Here is a 22,625-nt window from a genome sequence, read left to right as displayed (position 1 = left end):
CACATGCCTCACCCAGGGTCACATGCACAATTCCTCCTCTTCTCCCCTTGCCAGGAACCTGCCCCAAGGCAAAGGAACAACCCAGTGGAAGTCTCAGTGTCTAAGAAGCACTGACCATGTCCTCCTGCTGTTTTCTCCACCGCTGAAAGTGCTGTCCCACTCTGTTCCCCAAATCTGACCCCCACAGAGGACACTCAGCTATGGGCCTACAGAAAATGACCCTGCCCTGGGAGGTGCAGGCACCCCCCCCCCCCCCATCACCTGCCTAGGCCTGCGGGGAGCCCAGCCAGAAGAAGCCTGGCACAGGGAGCTGCGGCATTCACCCACCCCGGGTCCCCTGCCCGCTCTCCTGGACCCAACTTAAGTGACAACAGGACCCTCCCTGTTTGGGACTCTTTGTTGCAGTCCTTCCACTTTTCGTCCCTGCGCTCAAACCTCGCTCCTAGCAGCCTCTGCCAGTGCACCCGACCTACGAGAAAGTTGCTCCTGAGCTGTTGGAGGGGCGTCATCGCCTCCTAGCAACGCTCCTAGCAACCGGGTAACATCTGCTCCCTCTGGTCCAATGCGAGCGGAGAACAGCTGCACGCCCTCCTCGCGTTCTGAACCAGAGCGAGAGGCGCTTCAGAGACTGGAGAGACCAACCTGCAGGAGCCAGGGCTGCCGGCTGAGCTGCAGTTGCCGCTGCTGCCACTGTCGCGCTGCCGCCACCCGCCACTGTCGCTGTCAGCGCCCGTCTGAAGAGTGACAGCGCTGCAAAAAGCAGGAGGGAGCACCAAACCCCGCGCCTTTACGAAACAAGTGCACGCGCCCATCTCCTGGTGAGTGGACCTAGCTCGCAAGGTAGGTGTGGACTCCTCTAGCCAGGTGCCTTCCTTTGAGGCTCAGAAAGGACTCCTTTCATTGGGGGTGAGGCTAGGAACGTGTTTCGAGATCTCACCCCAGCCCCCAGCCATTGAAAAGTAGTCAGTTGGTGGCCCCAAATAGCTTGACTTGATTTTTAAAAAATCTTGGAATTGGTTCTTGAGGATTTTTCTGCCTGTCGGTGTTAGGTTTGTGTTCGGAAGTTTTCAGTCCTTGTTTTTCCTTTGACTTCGCTGCCTATTCGCGTTAGGAGAGCTGGAAGCAGCAATCACCCATAGAAAGGCTGTGGTTAAGGCTAAAATGCCATAGTGTAGTCTTGACTAATGAATCAACACGTATAGAAAGGAACATCTTTTTAGGTCCCGCTCTGGGAAGGGTCCATTTGGCCGAGAGCAGCCCTTCACTGTTACTCAACCTCCTGAAAAGTAACCATAGTAACTCACCTCTCTTTTGATGGGATCCTCCTCATTGGCTGCCTATCTTCCTTTAGAAAGCTCATCTCTCTAAATTTAGAAGATGATGAGATCTGTAAGCCTACATCCATGTAGAAAAGGTGCAGTTAAACATGGCCCTTTTTAAGAAAAGTACCATTTGGCTATTTCAAATCTTGTGAGAAATAGTGCATATTCCAGAGGATGATTGAGTTAGTGTGTTTTGAGTGAACTGTTGGATTGTTCTTGAGAAAGAGTATTTTCGGAAATGATACAAAACCTGGCATTTAAAAACAAAGTATTTATCTCTGACTCTGATTTTTAAAAAGTACTAACCTACTGATAATCTCCCGGTAACTAACTGGTAAGAACAGTTATCCAGTCATTTCCAGATTTCTTAGGCTAGTTAAGATTCTTCATGTTTGAAATAAAATGTTTGAAGATTAAATCAATGGAGTGTTCAAAGGCTTTTCTATGTATTTCTCCGATCCAGCTCAATGCCACCTCAAACATCTTACTGTCTTTCTTACTTGATAACCAGTTCAAGTCAGTGCAGTGCTGACTCTTCTTATGTTATCTGTGCCTGTCTCCTTGTTTCAGAATCTCAGGTGACCGTTCATTCATGAGCCGGAGGCTGTGAGAAATGCTCACTGTGCAAAGGGGAACTCTCACCAGATTTTCTGAAGCTGTCCTAGAAATACACTTTTCAGATTGATTCAGCCTTACCAGGTAATCACTAGCTTTAAAGAAATACTGTTTAAATATGTATCCAGAGAAATAAATGCTAATGTAGCATTATCATAACTTACAAGATCAATATAAGGGCTTGTTTATATAGATGGTTGCTGGGTAGAAGTCAATAGCGGTTTTCTGCAGAAAGGACATTTGTGGGCTGGCAGATCTTCCTCTCTTGGACCCATGTGAATAGGGGGGCCAAATTAGGTGGTAGCCTGGCTCAGGGAACATGTCAAGCGGAAGCCCTATCAGCACACTGGTGCATGTCTGAATGAAGGAAATGAAGAGAACTCTCTAAGTTGCAAAAAGAGATTGTGGTGATGTTTTAAATTTAATTTGCATTAAGGTCATGTTGATACAAACCCGTCAGTGTTAAGCATTTAAACTCAGTTTTCAAGCCTGAATACAGTCTTTTAATGAGTGCTCAGCCCTCCAGCGTTGTGTAACTTTCACATGTACTGAGCTATCCATGTGCACTTCCTGTAGGTAACCAGCCTCGCAAATTACAATCAAATTCATGAAAATATACCACGCTGCATTTGTTCTCTTTCCTGACTTCCCTTTTTAAAAATAAAATAATAGAACAATTTTATTCAGAAACCTATTTGAAAATGTGTTCTGTTCTAGTTGTGGCATAATGTCTTATATTTAAATATAGTTGGTATACGGTATTATATTAGTTATGTTAGTCTAGTGTTTATGAATGTCATGAGACTTTAAAAGTACTTATCTCTATAGTCATTGAAGTAACTGTGGTTTAATGATTTTAAGCATTAAAGTTGACCATTTGAACCATCAAAGATGTGGCTTTCAATTAGCATTTAGCACTGCCTACCCTTTTTTTCTTCCTCTGTCATAATTACTATATTTTATAGTGAGAAAAAAAATCCAAGGAGACCAAAAAGATTTACTGTCACCTGCCTTGAGATCTATCTAGAGATCTAGTCATGCTATCAATCTGAGGAAAGTTTGTAAAGCAGCCACAAGTAATGGTTCATGTATATGTCTTCTGTTTTTGTAATTTATACACATCCTTTTTTTTTGTGTAATATACGTAGAAATTTAAAATTATTCAGTGCCCTTTAATTACGTGACTGAGTCTGCCCTTTCATGAAGACCACTGTCATAATCAGAAAGGTCAAGAGATAGAGGTCCTTCAATTTTCATTTTGGTTTCAGCATGAATGTATAATATGCAAAATATATACTGTGTACTTTTGATGAACAGATCTCCTTAAAATCATTCACCGGAAAATGTTATCATGGAATTTAGCTTTAAACAAATAAAAATAAGTCCAGTAATGGAATTATAATATGAGCATTTAATCCTAGAGACATTGGTGGATTCTAACTTAGAGTCTGAAAAAAATTTCCACCAATTTGAAGTGAAGGATGCAGGCACTCTCGTCAATGGGATTAGCAGCTGTAGTTGAGCATATCATGGGTTATAAAAAGAGGGGGTGAACTTTAGTCTATAAGGCTGGGGTAAAGCTGAGATCAGTCAGGTTAAAACTGAAACCAAGTCCGAATTTCAGTTTTTCCAACTATAGTTTGAAGTTTTTAAGTGTGTATAGACATTCCATGTTCAATTCAGTTTTATGTCATGTTACTTTCATGAGATTAAGAAGATGCTTTGAAATGTGGAGAAAAGTTGAAAGGTTTTGATGAAGATGCTGAGGCATCTGGCCTCCACATCTGGCTCTCCACCGAGAGCTCATGCCAGCTGGCTCTAGCTGTCAAAACACTGACTTCCCAACAATAGCTCTGAAGCTGAGGCACGGCCAGTTCATAGCACTCCATTTGCTAAAGCAGTATGCTTTAGAAACCCAGAAGAAGCTACAATTAAAATAATTTCAGAAGGAGAGGAGTGAATTGACCATAATCATTCAGCACTAACACTGAGGAAGAAGTCCATGTTCAGGGTTAGGAGAAGCTAAGCCTTGTCAAGCTCTCCAACCTCACATCTTATTTTCAGTAAGTTGTCTGTCTAAATAGCATCAATACATTCCTTCAATGCATCCTTTTTTTTTTTTTTTTTTTTTTTAGTCTAACACAATTTTTTTTCTTCTGAATACATTTATACAAACAGGCTAGTAACAGAGCCATCTAGTTTACTGCAATAATTCTCAGTGGGGTTGTAGGAAGATATTAATGAAAAGCACTAAGGGTTGCCTAGTGTTATGTTCCATTTGGTAATATAGCTTTATAATTAGAAACTTTGTTTATATTCTAAATTATAGAATGTAAAGTGTAACAGTCTTCTTGGTAGGCAGAGAACCAAGTGTCTTCTAAATATCAGTGAAGCGTAGAAGGGGAGGAGGGACAGGTTTGAAACTATAACTTCTCTACTGTGGTATAGAAAGGTACATGTTATTTTTAAAATGCATATCAAAAAGGAACATGGATTAGAAATATCAATAAAAGTTGGGGATATTGCAAAGAGAATCAGGACTCAGGAGCCTAGTTTCAATTCTGTCCCCATGTACTGCTTGTTTTACCCCTTTGTGGCTCTCTCTGTCTCCATGTAACGTGGGAGATAGACCAACTGTTATTAACTTAGGTGAAGAGCTTGAGCTTGAACACAATGCATTTCAATGAAGCACCTTTAGCTCTTTAGAAGACGGCAACTTTGTAAATAAAGATCATTTTGCCACTAGAGCAACTCCAGGTGGTGACGCAAATCAGGCACCATTTGAGTAAGGGCAGAGAATCAGCCAACTCCAGAGCAAATTCTCACATATTTGAGAATTTGTTGAGTAAAATTGTTAATGAGTAGTTATATCTTCTGTTTTTCTACAAACCTTTGGGGGTACCTGGCTAAGTGTTTTTGGTGATGTACCCAAACCGGATGGTGGTGTCGAAGTGGGAGACAATGAAGGCGGTCAGAGATCAGGTACTTCTCAAAAGACCACTCGTGTCTGTGTATTAGGTATTACAGCTCTCCTCTCTGAGCAACAGATCTGGGTATCTCTGGCAATTATAGCATCTTCCCAGATATTATTGGTAAGATATTTCTTGGAACCTATATATATAGCTATGTGATTACTTTGCTGATTTTCTTTCTTCCACCTTCCAAAGTGAAAGGGAGCATCATCTTCAGAACAAGGAATGCTCTTCTGAGGGGTGGTGAAATCACAAAGTTTACCCACAAAACCCACGGCATTTGGTATCTATCATTACCAGGACCAGATCATGGCAGAAGTTAGGCTTTGGTGCAGCATCATGGCTATATGGCTGGTCATATCCCATTTAATGATACTCTCTTTGGTTCCGAGGCCATCACCAGTGAAACTAGGTCCACTTGTGGAATTGGTAGTGTTTTATTTAATATTCTGTGCCGGTAACTGGAGCTATCCCAAATACTGCTGGTCCCTTGAGAAATCCTCCTAACTCACTGGCTGTCAGTATCCCAGTGAAAGTTCCTGAGAAAGTTTTCCAGGAGCTGCCATATATTGGTAATTTGAAACTGTCAGTAGAGTCGATCTTGTGCTTGGGGTAGATGATAAATTTGAAGGAACAGATTGTTCCATTGCTTCAGAGCTCAACACTGGCACTGAGTTCTGCTCCCATAGAACATAGTTCCCAGAAAGGTGCCCAGCAAAAGCTTATGAGGGAAAAGATTGATGAAATATTGCTAAAGGCCTACAGAGGGCACAGCATTACGGCCTTGGATGGTGTGCCTGTCCACCTTCTGAAATACACCAGTGAGTGTTTCATGCAACCCATGGTTCATACGAAAGGGAGGAAAAATGTCCCATAGGTAACTGCACTGCTGAGTAGGATACATGTACGATTTCAAAAATAAGGTCGCCATCATAACAGCACCTAACATTTATTGAGCAGAAAATATGTGAATATGCGACAGGCACTGAGTATGTCCTTTTAAAACATCATCTCATTTAATTTGCCTACAACTCAATGAGTTTATTTCATTGAAGGGAAAACTCAGGTTCTTTAAGGTTAGTCCTTTGCCCAAAGTCACTAGGCAAATAAATTGTAGCACTGGGATTTGAACTAGTGCTGCGGGACAGCACTAGAAAGTCATGCTGAGGTGTTGTTTTAAGCCATGCAGCAAGATTATAGAATGTGGCTAACAGTGCTAGATGGGATAGCTTTCTCTAAACAAAAGTGACCATGCCCTTAAAGAAAGATGTCCAGTAGCTTTGTCACCAGCACAGCATTATTTAGATAGGCAGAGACATGTACTTTTTAAGGCCCATGCCAGACTAACACCATACAAAGGGAAATCAATGAGAGACTGGAAGCCGAGACCCATGAGTTATCTACAACATAAGTCAGTTGTGGATCTGAGACTAGAAACCCACCGTATCCTCTGCACGGATCAGACTCTTTTTTTTTTTTTTTTTTTTTTTTTTTTTCATTTTTCTGAAGCTGGAAACAGGGAGAGACAGTCAGACAGACTCCCGCATGCGCCCGACCGGGATCCACCCGGCACGCCCACCAGGGGGCGACGCTCTGCCCACCAGGGGGCGATGCTCTGCCCATCCTGGGCGTCGCCATATTGCGACCAGAGCCACTCTAGCGCCTGGGGCAGAGGCCACAGAGCCATCCCCAGCGCCCGGGCCATCTTTGCTCCAATGGAGCCTCGGCTGCGGGAGGGGAAGAGAGAGACAGAGAGGAAAGCGCGGCGGAGGGGTGGAGAAGCAAATGGGCGCTTTTCCTGTGTGCCCTGGCCGGGAATCGAACCCGGGTCCTCCGCACGCTAGGCCGACACTCTACCGCTGAGCCAACCGGCCAGGGCTTTTTTTTTTTTTTTTGTCTGGCTACAGATGCATACATCAAACAGGATGGTCTCAATGCTGGCTTTATCATGTATAGATGGAATGAAAATGAAAACCTTACCAAAATTCAGATAGATGAAATTCATCAGTTTTCCATTGCATCTTACACTTTTCACGTTCTTGGATGAAGAATGGGTTATGATGACAGGAGCTGTTCTTTTATTATTGTCTGTTCTCTCAAAGTGTTTGTAAATTAATTTGCTGATGATCTTTCCTTAATGTACTGCCCTGGGCCATGCAGCAAATGAAATCAGTTGTGCAATAATAGGGTTTCCATTGTCTAGAGGCAGAAACAGAACTATAAGAAAGAGCATTTGAGCAATCGTTTGTAATTACATTTGAAATATTTATTTAAAGAAATATGTATAAATTGTATGGCTAGAACTCTATTGACAGGGATGGTCATTCTGTTCTGTGACTCTTAATTTGTTGCTTGTTGAAGTTTTACCCTATGAACTACATTGAGCCTGGCAGAGAGATTTTATGGGCCCAGAGGTTATAGCAGTAAAAACAATTTGAATATAAAAGCCAACATTAGCAGTTTTACCTTCAGAGATAAATTTAGGCTCAGTCCAATTCAGTTTTGTAATTTATATGCTTTTCTAAGAGCTCAAGACACTGCAGGAAAACAAAGTCATTGTACTTTTTCTTGTCTATTTTATCAGCTTTACTTGAATTACAGGCGGGGTTGAGTTCGCCTTTTTAGTTGCATGAGGCCGATATACGCAGATTTACACATGTTTACTGGGTTGTAACAGGCAAACTTCTTTGGATATCTGGATAACTTTTACTTTCTAAATGACTGTCTGGATGTTTGAAAAATATTTCCGTCACCCAAAATGTATGACCAGTGGCTATAAATCCAGAAATGTTTGCTGGGAGCCTTTATAATACCTGTACTACATTTTAAAATGTGACTGTTTGAAATGTTCCTTTGCAGTCTTTTAACTCTCTAATTATAATCTCGGATCTTTGGGAGGCAGGGTGATGGAAAGAGTCTTCGAGTCCGAGCTAGGAAACCAGGCTGAGATTTGCTTCCGTGTGATAGATCTGTTCCGTTGGCACTAATAAGAGCTAGGATTTATTGAGTACTTACTATATGCTAGGCCTGGTGCCAGCCACTTGCCATGAATTATTTCAGTGGTCCTATGAGCCAGTATTATTTCTATTCCCACTTTACAAATGAGATTGGTAGAGAGTTGTAATTTTCTCAAGGTCACAGAACTAAGAAGCAGCACAGCTGGAATTCAAACCCACTTCCATCTGACTTCAAAACCCACCCTCTTAGCACATACCAGACTGTAAGTCATTGAGCCCATCTGGGCTGCAGTTTCCTCATCTATAAACTTTGGAGGCTGACCCAGGTGACCAATAATAGTTTCCAGGTCTGAATTTTTGAGTTCTACTTCAGTCAAGAAAACAGATGTAGGAACTTAGTTTTGCCATATATATAGCTTAGCCTCAGAGTGGCTAAAAGCGTCCTCCAAAATTTGATGCTGAAAACATTGCAAATAGCTTAACAGCCTGCAAGGAGGTAATTGTCCAACTGATACCAGCTGTGAAAGCTTTTCAGCATTTCAACAACCCAGGGGGGTGTTTTTTTTTAAGAGCAATAAACTAAGTGGCTAAGTGTGTTACCCATGGAGCTGAGACACAAATCTAGTCCTCTGAGAATTTGCTCTGTATTTTCAAGGTCTGATACATTCATAAACTTAGGCTGACTGTTTGAGTACAGCCAGACAGAATCTTTATGAACCTTGGAGGCATCTGGGATATATATATATTTTTTGGCCTTGATTTCTTAAATAAAAATATCTTCTCCAGAGCTTTATTTGACATTTGGTTCTCCAAGCTGCCATTTTGTATCATTCATTCAAAAGTTTTTAATTGGTCGTAAATGCTGTAGACATTGCATTGCTTTGGAAAATAAAGTGAGTAGACATTTGAAGATATATACATATATATAATGTTTTGCTTATAGTCATCACTCTTCTCATTTCCAAGTCTTATTCATCCTTTGCTACACTGTAGTCATTTGTTAGACTTTATTTAAAAACAAACAAACAAACAAAAAAACCAACAACCAGTGACTTCTCCAGTTGTAATGCAATAACAGCCATTGATACTTCTTAATGTGAGCCCAGGAATTCATGTTGAAAAGTGACATCATTTTTTCTTCACTACTTAGTTAAAATGCAGTCTGGCTTTGTTCTTGATGCTAAGGCATTTAAGCCAATATAGCCAATGTTGCGATAGCAACAACAACAAAAATCAATCAAGCCAATTGCTTGGCATTCTGATAAGGCAATCAGCTGATTGGCTAGATGTTTTGTTTTTCAGTTTGTCTTTGTAGTGCTACTACCAAGCTTGCCTGATGTTTTACCATAGATAAGAGGCTCTAAAAATGTGGCCCTCAGACTTGCAGCGTTAGTATTACCTGGAAATTTGTTACAAATGTCAATTCTCTGTTCCCACCCTAGACATACTGAATTAGAAACTCTGGGGGTGGGACCCAGCAATTTTGTTTTAAGGAGCTCCCTGGATGGTTCTGACACTCACTAGCATTTGAGAACCACCATGGCATCAACTAAACAATTTTTTAAAGTCAGTCACAGTAATTAATTGTTATCACGGGCTAACCCAAAGCTTCACCTAATTGTCTGATTAAATCCATTTAAAATACATCTAAAAATGCAATTTACTAAAAAACAGCCTATGGGAAACCTGGGTTCAGCAATGCTTCTTTTGTTTTGATACAATCAATTTTGATCTCCCTCGGTAAAAACCCCATATAAGCTGAGTTTTGTTTATTGAATTCAAAGATTTTATACATACATATATGTAGCAATGATTGTCCTTGCTTTGATTGTGGGTGATCATTACACATTTGATTCTTTTTAGGTCCGACACACCAGTGGTTAAAGTTTTTGTTGTCTTTACAAAACATGCTAACGCTCATGTAAGGCTCTCTCAGGTTTATAATCCATGGTGGGGAACTGAACATCTGGAGTGCTTTAGGTGTGATTTCTGTAGCTTTCCCTGCTGGTTTAGAAAAGCCGTTCAGCTACGAAAACGGCAAGAAGAGATATCATCAAGTTGGAGGAAAAATGAAGAAGCAGGTTCTTGAAGAACACATTTTAATATTTACGATTGTAAAAATTTAAGATGTTAATGGGAAAACATCAAATGTCTTAACCAAAATTTATTTAACCAATGCATTTTGTAAATCAAATGAATAATTTCAATACCTAGAAATATTTCAAGGTGTGGATTAAAGGTAGAATAGACAGTGTTTAAATACAAACTTTTCTTTTTGGTCTGGTCTGATCCTCTGACGTTGAATGAGTGCTGAACAGGATTCAATTTGTATTCTAAATTCATTCAGTGCTTTCGCTGGGAAGCTCGTCGCCTTTTGAAGGTTGAACTTGTTTCTTTTCTGGGATATGAGCACCACCTAGTGTACACACTAGGAACTCCCTTTAAACCAAACCATCTCTTATCTGAAAATCTGCTTTCAGAACACTGTCCTTCCTTAAGTGAGGCAGAATCTTTAATAGCAATAGCATTTTAAAGGAGAGAACAAAGATTTTCACATTCAGATGTTATACCAAGGTGAAGTTTGCTAGTAAGAATGTTATTTAAATCTTTCATTTGCTGATGATTAACCTCTGTTAAGCCATACATGACGAGGACGGTTATATACCATGACCACTGTATCATAGGGTTTGTCTATAGACATGCACAATTATTTCTTTAAAGTGTAATTGGGTTACCATCTGATTTTACACCAATTTGATTAGCCCAGAAACATTAGATGACCTCTGGAAATTAGGCAGTGTAACTTAAAAATGATAAAAATAACATTTTTTTCATTACATTTTATGAATCAACCTCAAATTTAGATATGTTTTGACATTAAATGGCATGAAAGAATTGGTAAGTACTTTTTTTTTGAGCAGATGATTAAGGAAATAAAGATAATTCTGCAACCTAGAACATCGATTTTGAGTCTGAAGAGTGTCTTTTGCCTACAAACAGACGTTGCTGTCACAGGACCATTGCCACCAACTGCTTCACCATGTTGCTTGCATAGTAAATGAAGAGAGAATGTTATTTTCTGGGGCCACCAGTTTCTTTTTACAAAGTAGAACTTTTATTATCAAAGACTCTTTGTCACAAAATCTGACTTTTCTCCAATTATGTGTTTTTGTTTAGCTTATCCAGCAAGAGTATTAACATATACATTAACAACGTCGAAAGTAGCCTACTTTAAGAGAAAATATGCAGAAGAAGAAGATTTACATCAAGATTACCATGGGTATCTTCCAAAAGTAAGAGTTTACTTGTTATTATTCTTTCATTTTTGTGACTCTTGTCAATTGTAAAAAAACCCCACAAAAAACAAAACTCTGGTTTTCGATTTTCTAAAGAAGTAGATTTGACCATGTGTTTGCTCCCCAGCACCTGATATTGCCTGAGGACAGGACGTGCATACTCAAACTGTCTCTGGAGAAGCTCAAGTTTCTTGAAGACCCAGAAACCTACTTGAGAAGGTCTGTGTTAATTAACAATTTGCTGAGGAAGATCCACCTAGAAACGGAGAAGGAGAGCTATGAATACTTTAAAGAAGCTCCCTGTTATAAGACTGCTTATTCTGATACAAGAAAACGGCTGAAGTTTATGGTACAGGAATGCTGTTCTCAGTCTCTCTATTATGAAGAGCTGCATTCGTATCATATTGTGCCTTATGCTTCGGAGAATGCCATTTATGGGATGGGCTACACTAGCAGCCACTTGGAGCAAAATTCTCAGTTGCTTATTTATAAAATGAATTAAAGTAATTGTGAAGTCCATTGATACTTTGTTTCTAAATGCCTGAACTGTTTATAGTGAAGATGTTAACCTAAGGCACTATTTTATAAGTGCACTTGAGATCAAAGATGAGATGCATGCTAAACTGATTGGAGAGAACTCTGGTTATAACTCAGCAGTCCTTAATAATATCCAGTCAAATTGAAAGTATGTCTACCTATTATAAAGTGGCAAGTAAGTGCTTTTGAAGCCAAACACATTTTTTAAGACAAAGTATGTAGGACAAGCCCTATATCAACACCTTACACAGATTCAAACATTTTAAGCCCCCTATTCACAAATTCTGCCACTCATAGTGGAAAGGAACAAAAACTAACAGATTAAACTGATAATATCTTGCCCATGAGGATTAAGGGTGAAACAAATTTATAGTAATTTTCTGTCGATGATGAGGACAAGGACAGGTTCTTGCTGAAAAGCGTTGGCTTTCAAGCATTGTGCCAAATAATCTTTTGATGCCATTCTTTTTAAAGCATTAGAGGCAATTCAAGATGGGACAGACATACTGCAATTAACTGCTGAGTGTAGCAACCAGACTACTCCAACTGATCCATTTTCCACTTTACTTATTTTTGTCTTGATAGACTTTTCTCTTTAAAAGTGAATTTTAATAGAATAGTCTTATGGATGGGCTTATCCCTAAGTTCTAGAGGCAGTTAAAATTTGTGGTGGGGCTTTAGTTAAAACCTTACATTTTATTTATGATGTCATTCTTTTATAGGCTGTGAAGCTCAGGAAAAGGCTAGGCAGGTAAAATTTGTCCTTAACAGGTTGATAATCTTAAAAAAAAATCTGCAAGAATTGGGGAGAACAACAGAAATTCTACATGATGTTACTGCTTCACCTAAGAGTGCGTTTAAGGCTGCCTGGACGAAATATTACACTGATTTTTGTACAGTAGTCAACCATTCATGATTTGACAAAATGTTTCAGAATGCCTTGGTGATAAAGTTTAGATAAGTCCCTATATTTTTCAAAGTGAAAGCTAATTCTTTAACAAGTTGAATAGATTTCTGAAACTGTTTGAAGTGATTCATCATTTCTTTTGAGGTTTGAGTGAGATGTCTGATTTCAATGTCCGGAGTTATGTCCTATGGAGAATATCATTTAGATAACTTTCACTAACTGAGAAAACAGATTGGGAAAACTAGGTGCCAAAGGTATATTCAAGAAAATACCAAAGACCCCAAAATGAGTGTTGGATAGACTATGATACTCAAGAATCTAAAATAAGAATTGTACAGGACATAAGAGAACATTGTAAAGGGTTATGGAATGATTTGCTTACTAATATGCTTTCAGAGAACTTTAGACATAAAATGATAATCAAGGACACTGCTTTAAATAAAGACATTACAGGACTTCAGTGACCATATATTTTGGAAAATTTAAATACAGTGATTTGTCAACCTTGTATCTTGCTTAGTTGAAAGCCATCTTATAACCAAGAAGGCCTTTTTCTCTTCAAGAGAATTTTGTTTTTGGTTTTGATTCACTACTTTCTCCCTCTAATGAGTCACAGTGGTGATTAACATGGATGTTTTTTGGTATAAAGAATATTGGTACTCTAATCAGCATGCATTGTTGAAGACAACATAGATACATAATTGATAAAAGTATAAGGTTTATATTTAATTGCTCAATCAAAATTAGGAAAAATGCTTTAAAACAAACTAAAAATGATAATTGAGATTAATTTTTAAAGACAGATTGGTATGAATGGTATGGTAGTTTTGAAACCGAATTAAATATAACTATTTAAAAATTAATTTAAGGGCAAAAATTTGGCAACAATGTTTAAAAACTTTATTTTCACTGCTTATAAAATATATTATTTCTCAGAGTGTTTCTTTTAAAGTGTAGATTTCTTAAACAATGGGAACATTAGTTGAATAGCCTCCAAATTTGATAAGATTATTATGCTATCATGTAATAAAAAAATAGAGTTATCCCTCCAATAGTTTAATTTTTTTACTGAAAAGAACATTTGGCTTAGTTTAGGACAGTGTCTATAAGAAAACGCACCAGTACTAATGGAGGTAACTTACAAAAATATCACATATTAAAATTGTTTGAAGGGAGAAATGCACATACTTTGGAATATAAAAGAGGGAGATAAAAATGTTACCAAGAAAAAAATTACCAATCAAGTGTGAAGTTGTAGTATTTATTGTGTGTCAGAAATCTTAAACAAAGCAAGACTTCTTGGTCAGTGAACCAGAAAGGGATGTGAAGTCTGTTTTATTTTGTGACATCTTTAACACAGCTCTCTGATCTATATATTCATAAGTAGAGAAGGAATTGTCTTAGAAACCAGCAGTATTTGTGAAGATGCTTTTTTTTTTTTTTATTAAAAAAAAGTGTGCTGATCTCAAAACAAGTTAATAAATATATCTTTTAGGGCATCTAATTTCTTTTCCAATAAATAATTCATAGATGAGTTAACTAATGTTATCTTGACTTAAAAAAATACAATAATTTTTATTTTAACTATGTTACTTTCTGAGTTAACCAATAAGATTGCTGTCATTTACCATGGCAAACAGATATATGGGGAAATCCTGTGGGGAAATCCTGCACAGCCCTGCTTTGCTGACCCCATTCTACATATTCTATTGTGGGAGAGGCAAAAGGTGAGAGACAAGTTGCCACTTGTTTGAAGCTGGGCATCCTTTCTCTGGTGACAAGAGCTGTTCTTAAAGTAAGAAAGGTAAGATGGGAGATCTCAGTGCCTTTGGTAATGTTGATCACTCTTGTGGATATACACACAGCCTAAAGACCTAGTTAAAAAAAAAATTTAAAAAGAGAAGAAGAGAAATGAAGAGATGTGAAAGGGAAAAAATGAGGGCAGAGAAATAAGGAACAGGATTAGTAAGAGAAAGAGCAAGTTGTTTCATGTGAGGAGAGGTTGCTTGCCTACTACACTCAGTTTTGCTTTCCTGTCTGTTATATATCTAAAAACCTGGTATCCACAATGTATTGATCCTTTCCTTAATTCACCGTTAATGCATAAGATTAGATTCTATATGTATTGTTTGACCTGTGGTATTACTGTGAAACTGATACTGAGCTGCTGGGTAGATGAAAAAAGGAAAAATAGAAATTAAGTTGTGGGAAAGACTGAATGGTGGGCCTGTGTGTACATGGATAAGCTCAAATGCATACTCAGATTCCAGTGTACACCCCTAGATTTAATAAACTCTAGTGCTTGAAGACTTGGAAATAAGTACTGTGCCCCACCATTAATTGGTTGACTACTATGAGCCAGGCATTCATACAGGGGACACAGAGATGAATGTGAGTAGATTCTTTGCTTAAGCTGTTCTCTGATGCGGGAGGAACTTGACAATGTTTGGCTTTCATTTTAAAGAAGTATTGGGAGTAGTACTTGCATTTCTCTTTTCCAAACTATAGGATGGTTCTTAAACGTTTGTCTCCAAAGGCATTTGTGGCTAAGAAGACACAGGGAGAAGGGAAGTTCTGCTAACCCAGATCTTAGAGGAGTGTGCATTCTGCTTTGCCACATAATTTACACAGGAGGTATAATGGAAAACCACTGCTGATGGAGAGCATGGCAGACCTTAGCTCATCTCTGAGACATAAGAGATTTTGGGGGAGATAAATGCAACTACAGACCAATTCCTTCTCTGTCTCTGTAGCTTTTATGTTTGTTTGTTTGTTTATTTTACAGGGGAAATCAGGTTAATATTAATGTCAAGGAGAATCTTGACAGAGAAGCAGAATTGGGAAATCACAGCCTGAGAATTGTATATAATATGTTCAAGTTTAAAGGAGCAGTATCCTTTCATTTGTCTTGTGCTAGTGAATAGCTTAAATGAACTCCATACTATCTTAACACCCTGACTGGAGGCATTCTCCTTCTCTACCACTGGCTTCCTCTCTGAAGCACAGCCCAACAACCATTTTTGCTGTAAGTGGAAGTTGTGGTTCTAATTCTTCACTCTCTCCCCTTCTCCACAGGATTGATAGTGATTTTCTCAAAGATACTTGTAGGAAAGCAACAATATGCAGTGCTGGTTGAACTCCTTTGGGACAGGGTTGCCAGAGTGTATCAAACTAGAATTCGTCACAGTTTTTTGATACAATTCTTTGTAAAACTATTGTGCTTAGTCATTAAGTAATTGTTTGTTAAGGTAATCTTCATGTTTCTAGAGTTCAATGTATTAGTTACCCATTGTGTATATTTTGCTAAAGAAAATACTTTAGGTTGGAAACAATGGAAGACTGTGTGATTAATTCAAACCATTTATATAAATATTTATGTAATATATGGCATTTTAACTTACATTTTTTCATTCTCAAACTTCAATACTATAGATAATCTTGTAATACAATTTAGATTTTTTGTTTCTTAATTGAGTGGACTATGTCTAAAAGTGGTTGCCTTCATGGTTGAGCATTTTGGGCAGAATCTCGCCATTAAGGTAGTTCTAGCTGTTACCAAGGATTACTTATAGTTGGATGGATGAAGAATATTCCTCTACATCAGCACTTTTCAAATATTTTGTGCATATAAATCACAGGAGAACTTCTAAAATACAGATTCCTTTGAGTATGTCTGGGATGGAGCCCAAGAGTCTGCATTTCTTACTTCCTAGGTGATGTGCGTGCTGCTGGTCCACTGACCATACTTTGAGTAGTGAGGCTCTACATCACTTTGAGAATCCAAATATACACTCAAGCCTATACTCATACTATTTTCAAAGACTATGTATTCATGTCTGTTTTTCATAGAATTTTTTTCTTTAAAGAAACACAAGGTAAAAAATAAATATTATAAACCAGTTTTTCAAATTAGCCACAAATATGGTAATATTTTGTATACAGAAGACTGTTTCCCATATAAAATATATCTACATCAAGGAGACAAAAGGAAAATGGGTGTAGCCATGTACTATTCTTGTCAGTCAAGAAATGACACATGGTAAATTTCTCTTCCTGATTTCCCCCCCTTTGATTATACCCAGATAACAGAGTGCCATTTCATAACATTAGGGCAAAGAATTTGGCGCTTATTTTCTTGGCCGAACCTGAGAAATTTTTTTTTTATAAAATCATTCTATATTAAATTCAGACTTATAGGTGGCTGCATAGCCTGAAGAATTTAGTAAACCTGAGCTGAAAAATGACACCTGGATCACCTGGATTGTCAATGTCTTGCTTTGAACTCTTTCTTGAGCTTTATTCCACGAGGGATCCTGTCCTTGCTATGGGCATCCCATTTCTCTAGTTGTCATTGTCTGCGTAAGGGGTAAAGAATTGGTGTAAATGAGCGTGTCACAAAAATTGTCTCATTTGAGCATGCCAAGTGATTTTTGTCAGGCTCTCCTTCTGTCATAAATTGTTGGTATAGCTATTGTGAATTATAGTGTCGTAAATCTGTCATAAACCATTAACAAAAGGAGGAAAGAAAAAATTTAGTTCTGTGAGAATGCGCTCAAATACCAAGCAGATGGTGTGCTACAACATTTATTTGGGAAAAATGTGTCTCTGTTACATAACCTAACATATGTCTTTTTAACATTTAAAAATATTTGGTTCATGATTTAAAATTTTTATTGGATTGTTTTTAAACTGAGAGGAAGAAGAAAGGTAACTGTATTTTAGAACACGTTTGACATGTTATTAATAAAATTTTATTTCTGGTGAAACATAGGTGCCTTTATTAAGTAGGGGAGGGGGAAGTCATGAACGTCTGGCAATGGCTTTATGCCTCTTGATTCTAGAGGTCTTATTTTAAAGGCATCGGTGAGGTTTCTCTCAACAGTTTATTTCCAACATAAAGTTTGCTTAAGTACTTGGAAAACTTCCCCATCTCCTGGCAAATTTTCTTTCTCCAAAATTGACCCTGAAATGGTTTTTGGGGTAGCATGAGTGATAAGAATACATGAGAGAACTCACTCTGTGTTGGTCTTATTCAAACATCTTAAGTATAAATCTCAGGGTCAACAATAATTTCTCTACCCAGGGAAGAGCAGCAACATTGTTCTCTTGTTCTCCACAGATTTACTAGGTGAAGGGGAGGTGGGATGAACCAGGAAGATAATTTCTTCTCTTTCTAGTAAGAGCTGGTGTTTACTATCAATTTTGCAAACAAGTGATTGGGAAGTCCCCTACCATCCAGTGACTTGTGGACAGCAATGCCCAAGTGTCAGGTATTTCCAAACAAACAACATTTTTCTCTGTATGTCCAGCAAGACAAAGGCTTAAGTATAGAGTGATTTGAGCAACCCAGGCACAACTAACCCACATAAATTACAGAGACTTTTGTGTATGTGTTGGTAGAAACTTCAACATGTATGATGAGTACACCTACGATGGTAACAGAAAGAGCCACCTCCTCTCTTCCAGGAGTCAAAAAACAACCTTGCAGATAATGTGAGTGCCTTGGACTTGTCCCGGAGGTATATGGTGGTAATAAATCATGTTGTCCAAGTGACTCTTAGGTTTTTCTTTTATAAATAAGTGCATTTCTTCCATTTGTGCTCTATTTTTTTTTAGTCCAAGAGTAGGTGGTTATACATTTCTTCCCTATTTGAAGGTTTTATGAAACATATATACACTGGAAAAACCACAGGTAGCAAGTATTTGGGCTTCTGTATTATTATATTTACATTTATTATTCTTAATTCATCTATTATTATTAAGACATAAAGGAAAGGATGAGTTCCTCAGGGCGCTTCTCTCAGCCATCCTGGAATCTACTGAAGGATTTCAAGTCATATTGAGAAGCCTGCATATGTTGGAGTTGTTGAGTTGATAGAAGCAGTAAAGACAACCAAGTTTTAATCTCTAAACAAAGACGGACCATGAGAAAGGGTTTGAACATTCCTCTTCCTGTTCTTTTTCCCTTGATACTACTTCCCCACCTCATTCCATGCACCCTTGGCCCAAGCCCTCCCTTTGTGACCTGATGGCTACCGCTGAAATTAATCAGCACTCAAGGCAAGCTCTACCAAGACTAATCTTTATAAAGCCCCAATTGAATCATCACAGTCATTCCTTCACGTTGTGGCAGTTTTCTTAAAATTTTTGATGATGTGAGTCCACTGAATTAAATACATCCCACAGTGTGAGAGCCACCCCCAAACATTCACTTCTCTGAGATGTATTTTTACTGTTGCCCCAGGAATTTTTAATTAGACATATTTTTAAACAGTGCTGTGTAAACAAGCTCTATTGAATTATCATTGTTCCACTCAAGGTAAAAGAATATATAGAACCTAAACTCTTAGGCATATGTATAAGTGAATATAGCACCACTTTGACCAATTATAATCACAGTATTTCTATAGTTTATGAGGGAGCCAAATAGGGATGTTTTTTAAAAATTGAATTTATTGGGGCCCTGGCTGGTTGGCTCAGTGATAGAGCATCAGCCTGGCGTGCAGGAGTCCTGGGTTTGATTCCCGGCTAGGGCACACAGGAGAAGCGCTCATCTGTTTCTCCACCCCTCCCCTTCTCTTTCCTCTCTGTCTCTCTCTTCCCCTCCCGCAGCCGAGGCTCCATTGGAGTGAAGATGGCCCGGGCGCTGAGGATGGCTCTGTGGCCTCTGCCTCAGGTGCTAGAATGGCTCTGGATACAACAGAGCAACACCCCAGATGGGCAGAGCATGGCCCCCTGGAGGGCATGCCGGGTGGATCCCGGTTGGGCGCATGTAGGAGTCTGTCTGACTGCCTCCCTGTTTCCAGCTTTGGAAAAATGCCAAAAAAAAAAAAAAATTTGAATTTATTGGGATGACACTGGTTAACCAGATAGGGAAGTTTTATCTGTATGTCTCATTCCCTTTTCATCTGTTTGTGATAGAAAGTAAGTCATCTTTTTTTTTTTTTAAGTTTTCAAATGAAAACCACTTCACCCTCATTTGACTCTTTCGGCAGGAAGTTTTGTGTTTCTTTTGGGAAAGCCTTCCCAAGGTACTCCAAGGCCATTTCCACTGGTTACTAGCCAGTTGCAGCCTGTCAGGAGTGAGTGAGGGGGACCCCATCAAGTAGCTCATCTTACCCACCAGAGGCTGCAGTAGCTCAAGAATCAATGTGGTGTCTCCATGGAAACCTGGACCATCCAGGACTAGGCCTTACTACTTGCAGTTGCAGTGAATAGAGAAACTGTCTCCTTACTATGAAACCTTAACGAGATTGCCCTATTTTTATAAAACAAACATGGGCTAATCTCCCATCAAACTTGCCAATGCAACTTTTGCCATTGATATTAAATAATTAAGAGACTTAAATAAACCAGCAACTATTGTCTCTAGCTTTCAAAAAGAGCCAACTATAAAAACTTCACTCTGTTGTAGTTGATAGGCCATTAGGAACTAGGGAAAAAAACACCCCTAAAACAATAAGTAGTTTGCTGTCATTGGTTTGAATTATGTCCACTTTCCTGGATTCCTGCTTAATTGAATGTGATTGAATTGATGGAGAGAACTTTCTGCCTGGGGATAAGAAGCAGTCATATAGTGGACAAGCAGGATTGCAGAAGCAACCTGGACAACAGGTACAGGTACACCAGGGACTCAATTATCTATTTCCATATTTAGAAGAAAAGGCCCTAGGCATGGGTCCAAATGCAAACAGTGTTGTTATTCTTCCTTTGGATTTTCTGTAAGAGTGTGAGTATCTTTCAGACAGATGGCTGACATGATTGCTACCCTCACTGTGTATTGCACACTTAAGTTATTTTCACTGGTTTGGTTTAATCTAAAGAAACTTTTTATTTCTTTACATACTACTGTCCCACTGCTTTATAAACTTAAGTTCCAATACTCTGGAACAAAGACCCAATAATGGTCAGGATATAGAATTTGACATCACCCAGGAAAATTTTGGTGATATTTTCAGCCAAAATCAAGATTACAGTATTGAAAAAGACATGGTGAGGAAATACACATTTTGTGTCTGAATTATAATATGATAACACTTCAGTGATGGTTCCAGCCCTTTCTCTCACATCCAGCACTTTCCAAAAACAACTCTCCCTATAAACAGATCCTCCAAAAGAAATCTTGTAGGTTAAGTGTTGACTTTTAATCCTGGCTTCCAGTTCAGGTTTGTAGGAAAGATTTGCCATATTAAATATTTTGCCTATCTGGGTATTTCTTGTTGCTTGAATAATTGAAAAGCTATTTCAAAAAGTTGGTTTCCCATAATTTTTCTTAACCACCACCAAAGGACCTTAGAGATTTGCTTCTCTTGGCTATCTATTTATAGATTCATGGAAACAGTTGAGAGCTGTCTGGGATACTGAGATTTAAAGATACTATCTTGGCCCACAGCCCAAAATATAGAAGGGGTAATAATATTCACAAGACCTTAAATTAAAATAAAAAGGTTTGCCTAAATTGCATAAGAGATATGGGATTGTACTATGAAAGAATGAGGAGATTCTATCTAGTTGGGAAGAACAGGGAAGTAGTAATGAAAAAGTAGTTAAAGAACAACTTTGAAGAAAGGGTAACATTTTTTTTTTCATTTTTTTTTTTTTCTGAAGCTGGGGACAGGGAGAGACAGTCAGACAGACTCCCGCATGCGCCCGACCGGGATCCACCCGGCACGCCCACCAGGGCGAAGCTCTGCCCACCAGGGGGCGATGCTCTGCCCATCCTGGGCGTCACCATGTTGTGACCAGAGCCACTCTAGAGCCTGAGGCAGAGGCCACAGAGCCATCCCCAGCTCCCGGGCCATCTTTGCTCCAATGGAGCCTTGGCTGCGGGAGGGGAAGAGAGAGACAGAGAGGAAAGCGCGGCGGAGGGGTGGAGAAGCAAATGGTGCTTCTCCTGTGTGCCCTGGCTGGGAATCGAACCCGGGTCCTCCGCACGCTAGGCCTGGGTAAAATTTTAATAGTCAGAGAAGGGGAGTCAATGACCAAAGAAACAGAGTTGAGACTTCTGGAGTAAATGGGAGACAATCTGTAGTCTAGATTAGCGGAAACAAGAGGAGCAATGAAAGGCATGGCTCTAAAATGATTAAGGGGCATTTAGTGGAGGAATTCAGGCACTAGGCTGAGGTATTTGAATGCAGTATGGCAGGCAGTTGTGAGCCAATGGTGGTTTCTTGGCAGCACATTGGGAAGCTTAGTAGTTTATTTCATGGATTGGAACAAAGACAGAATAGTTGGGGGACCTGTGAGGGAATTAAGGTACTTGGCAGGTAGAGAAATAAGGTGGTGAGTGGAAATGGCAAGATAGTTATGAGAGCCATGCAAATGTTTGGATATGGAAGATGAAGGAGAAGAGTGAAATGTAACTAAGATCTAAGCCTGCATCATCTAATATGGCAGCTTATAGCCACATATAGCTCTTAGGCACTTGAACTGTGGCTAGTCAAAATTGAGATGTATGTATGTGTAAAATATACTGTGGATTTCTAAGAAGTTTTCATCAAAGAAAAGAAACATCTCATTAACTTTATTTTTTGTGTGTGTGACAGAAACAGAGAGAGGGACAGATAGGGACAGACAGGAAGGGAGAGAGATGAGAAGCATCAGTTCTTCATTGTGGCTCCTTCGTCTCCTTAGTTGTTCATTGATTGCTTTCTCATATGTGCCTTGAATGGGGTCTACAGCAAAGTGAGTGACCCCTTGCTTAAGCCAATGACCTTGGATTCAAGCCAGTGACCATGGGGTCATGTCTATGATCCCACGCTCAAGCCAGTGAACCTGCACTCAGGCCAGTGAGTCCACACTCAAGTGGTGACCTCAGGGTTTTGAACCTGGGTCTTCATATCCCATGCCAACACTCAATCCACTGCACCACTGCCTGGTCAGGCAACATCTCATTAACTTTTATGTTGTACATAGGAATGCTAATATTTTGTACATGTTGGGTTAAATAAGGTACTTAAAATGAATTACTGTGTTTCTTTTAAAAATTTAAATGTTTAGTATGTGTAACTCAGATCAAA

General features: G+C 39.0%; 1 long non-coding RNA gene across 2 annotated transcripts; it reads left to right on the top strand.

Annotated features, from left to right (window-relative positions):
• The first annotated feature begins 656 nt into the window (after window positions 1-656).
• LOC136376555 (uncharacterized) lies at window positions 657-14,042 on the top strand. 2 transcript variants are annotated; one of them, XR_010746196.1, is made up of 4 exons: window positions 657-818; window positions 1,893-2,021; window positions 11,044-11,159; window positions 11,290-14,042. It is a non-coding gene; the product is annotated as an uncharacterized lncRNA (long non-coding RNA). The 2 variants fall into 2 exon arrangements; XR_010746195.1 differs by having other exon boundaries at window positions 657-840.
• Window positions 14,043-22,625: the final 8,583 nt, after the last annotated feature.

This window comes from Saccopteryx leptura, chromosome 6, assembly GCF_036850995.1.
Source record: "Saccopteryx leptura isolate mSacLep1 chromosome 6, mSacLep1_pri_phased_curated, whole genome shotgun sequence".
Classification (NCBI taxonomy): domain Eukaryota; kingdom Metazoa; phylum Chordata; class Mammalia; order Chiroptera; family Emballonuridae; genus Saccopteryx; species Saccopteryx leptura.
The sequence above is the reverse complement of the archived record's forward strand: the minus strand, read 5'-3'. Positions and strand labels throughout refer to the sequence as shown.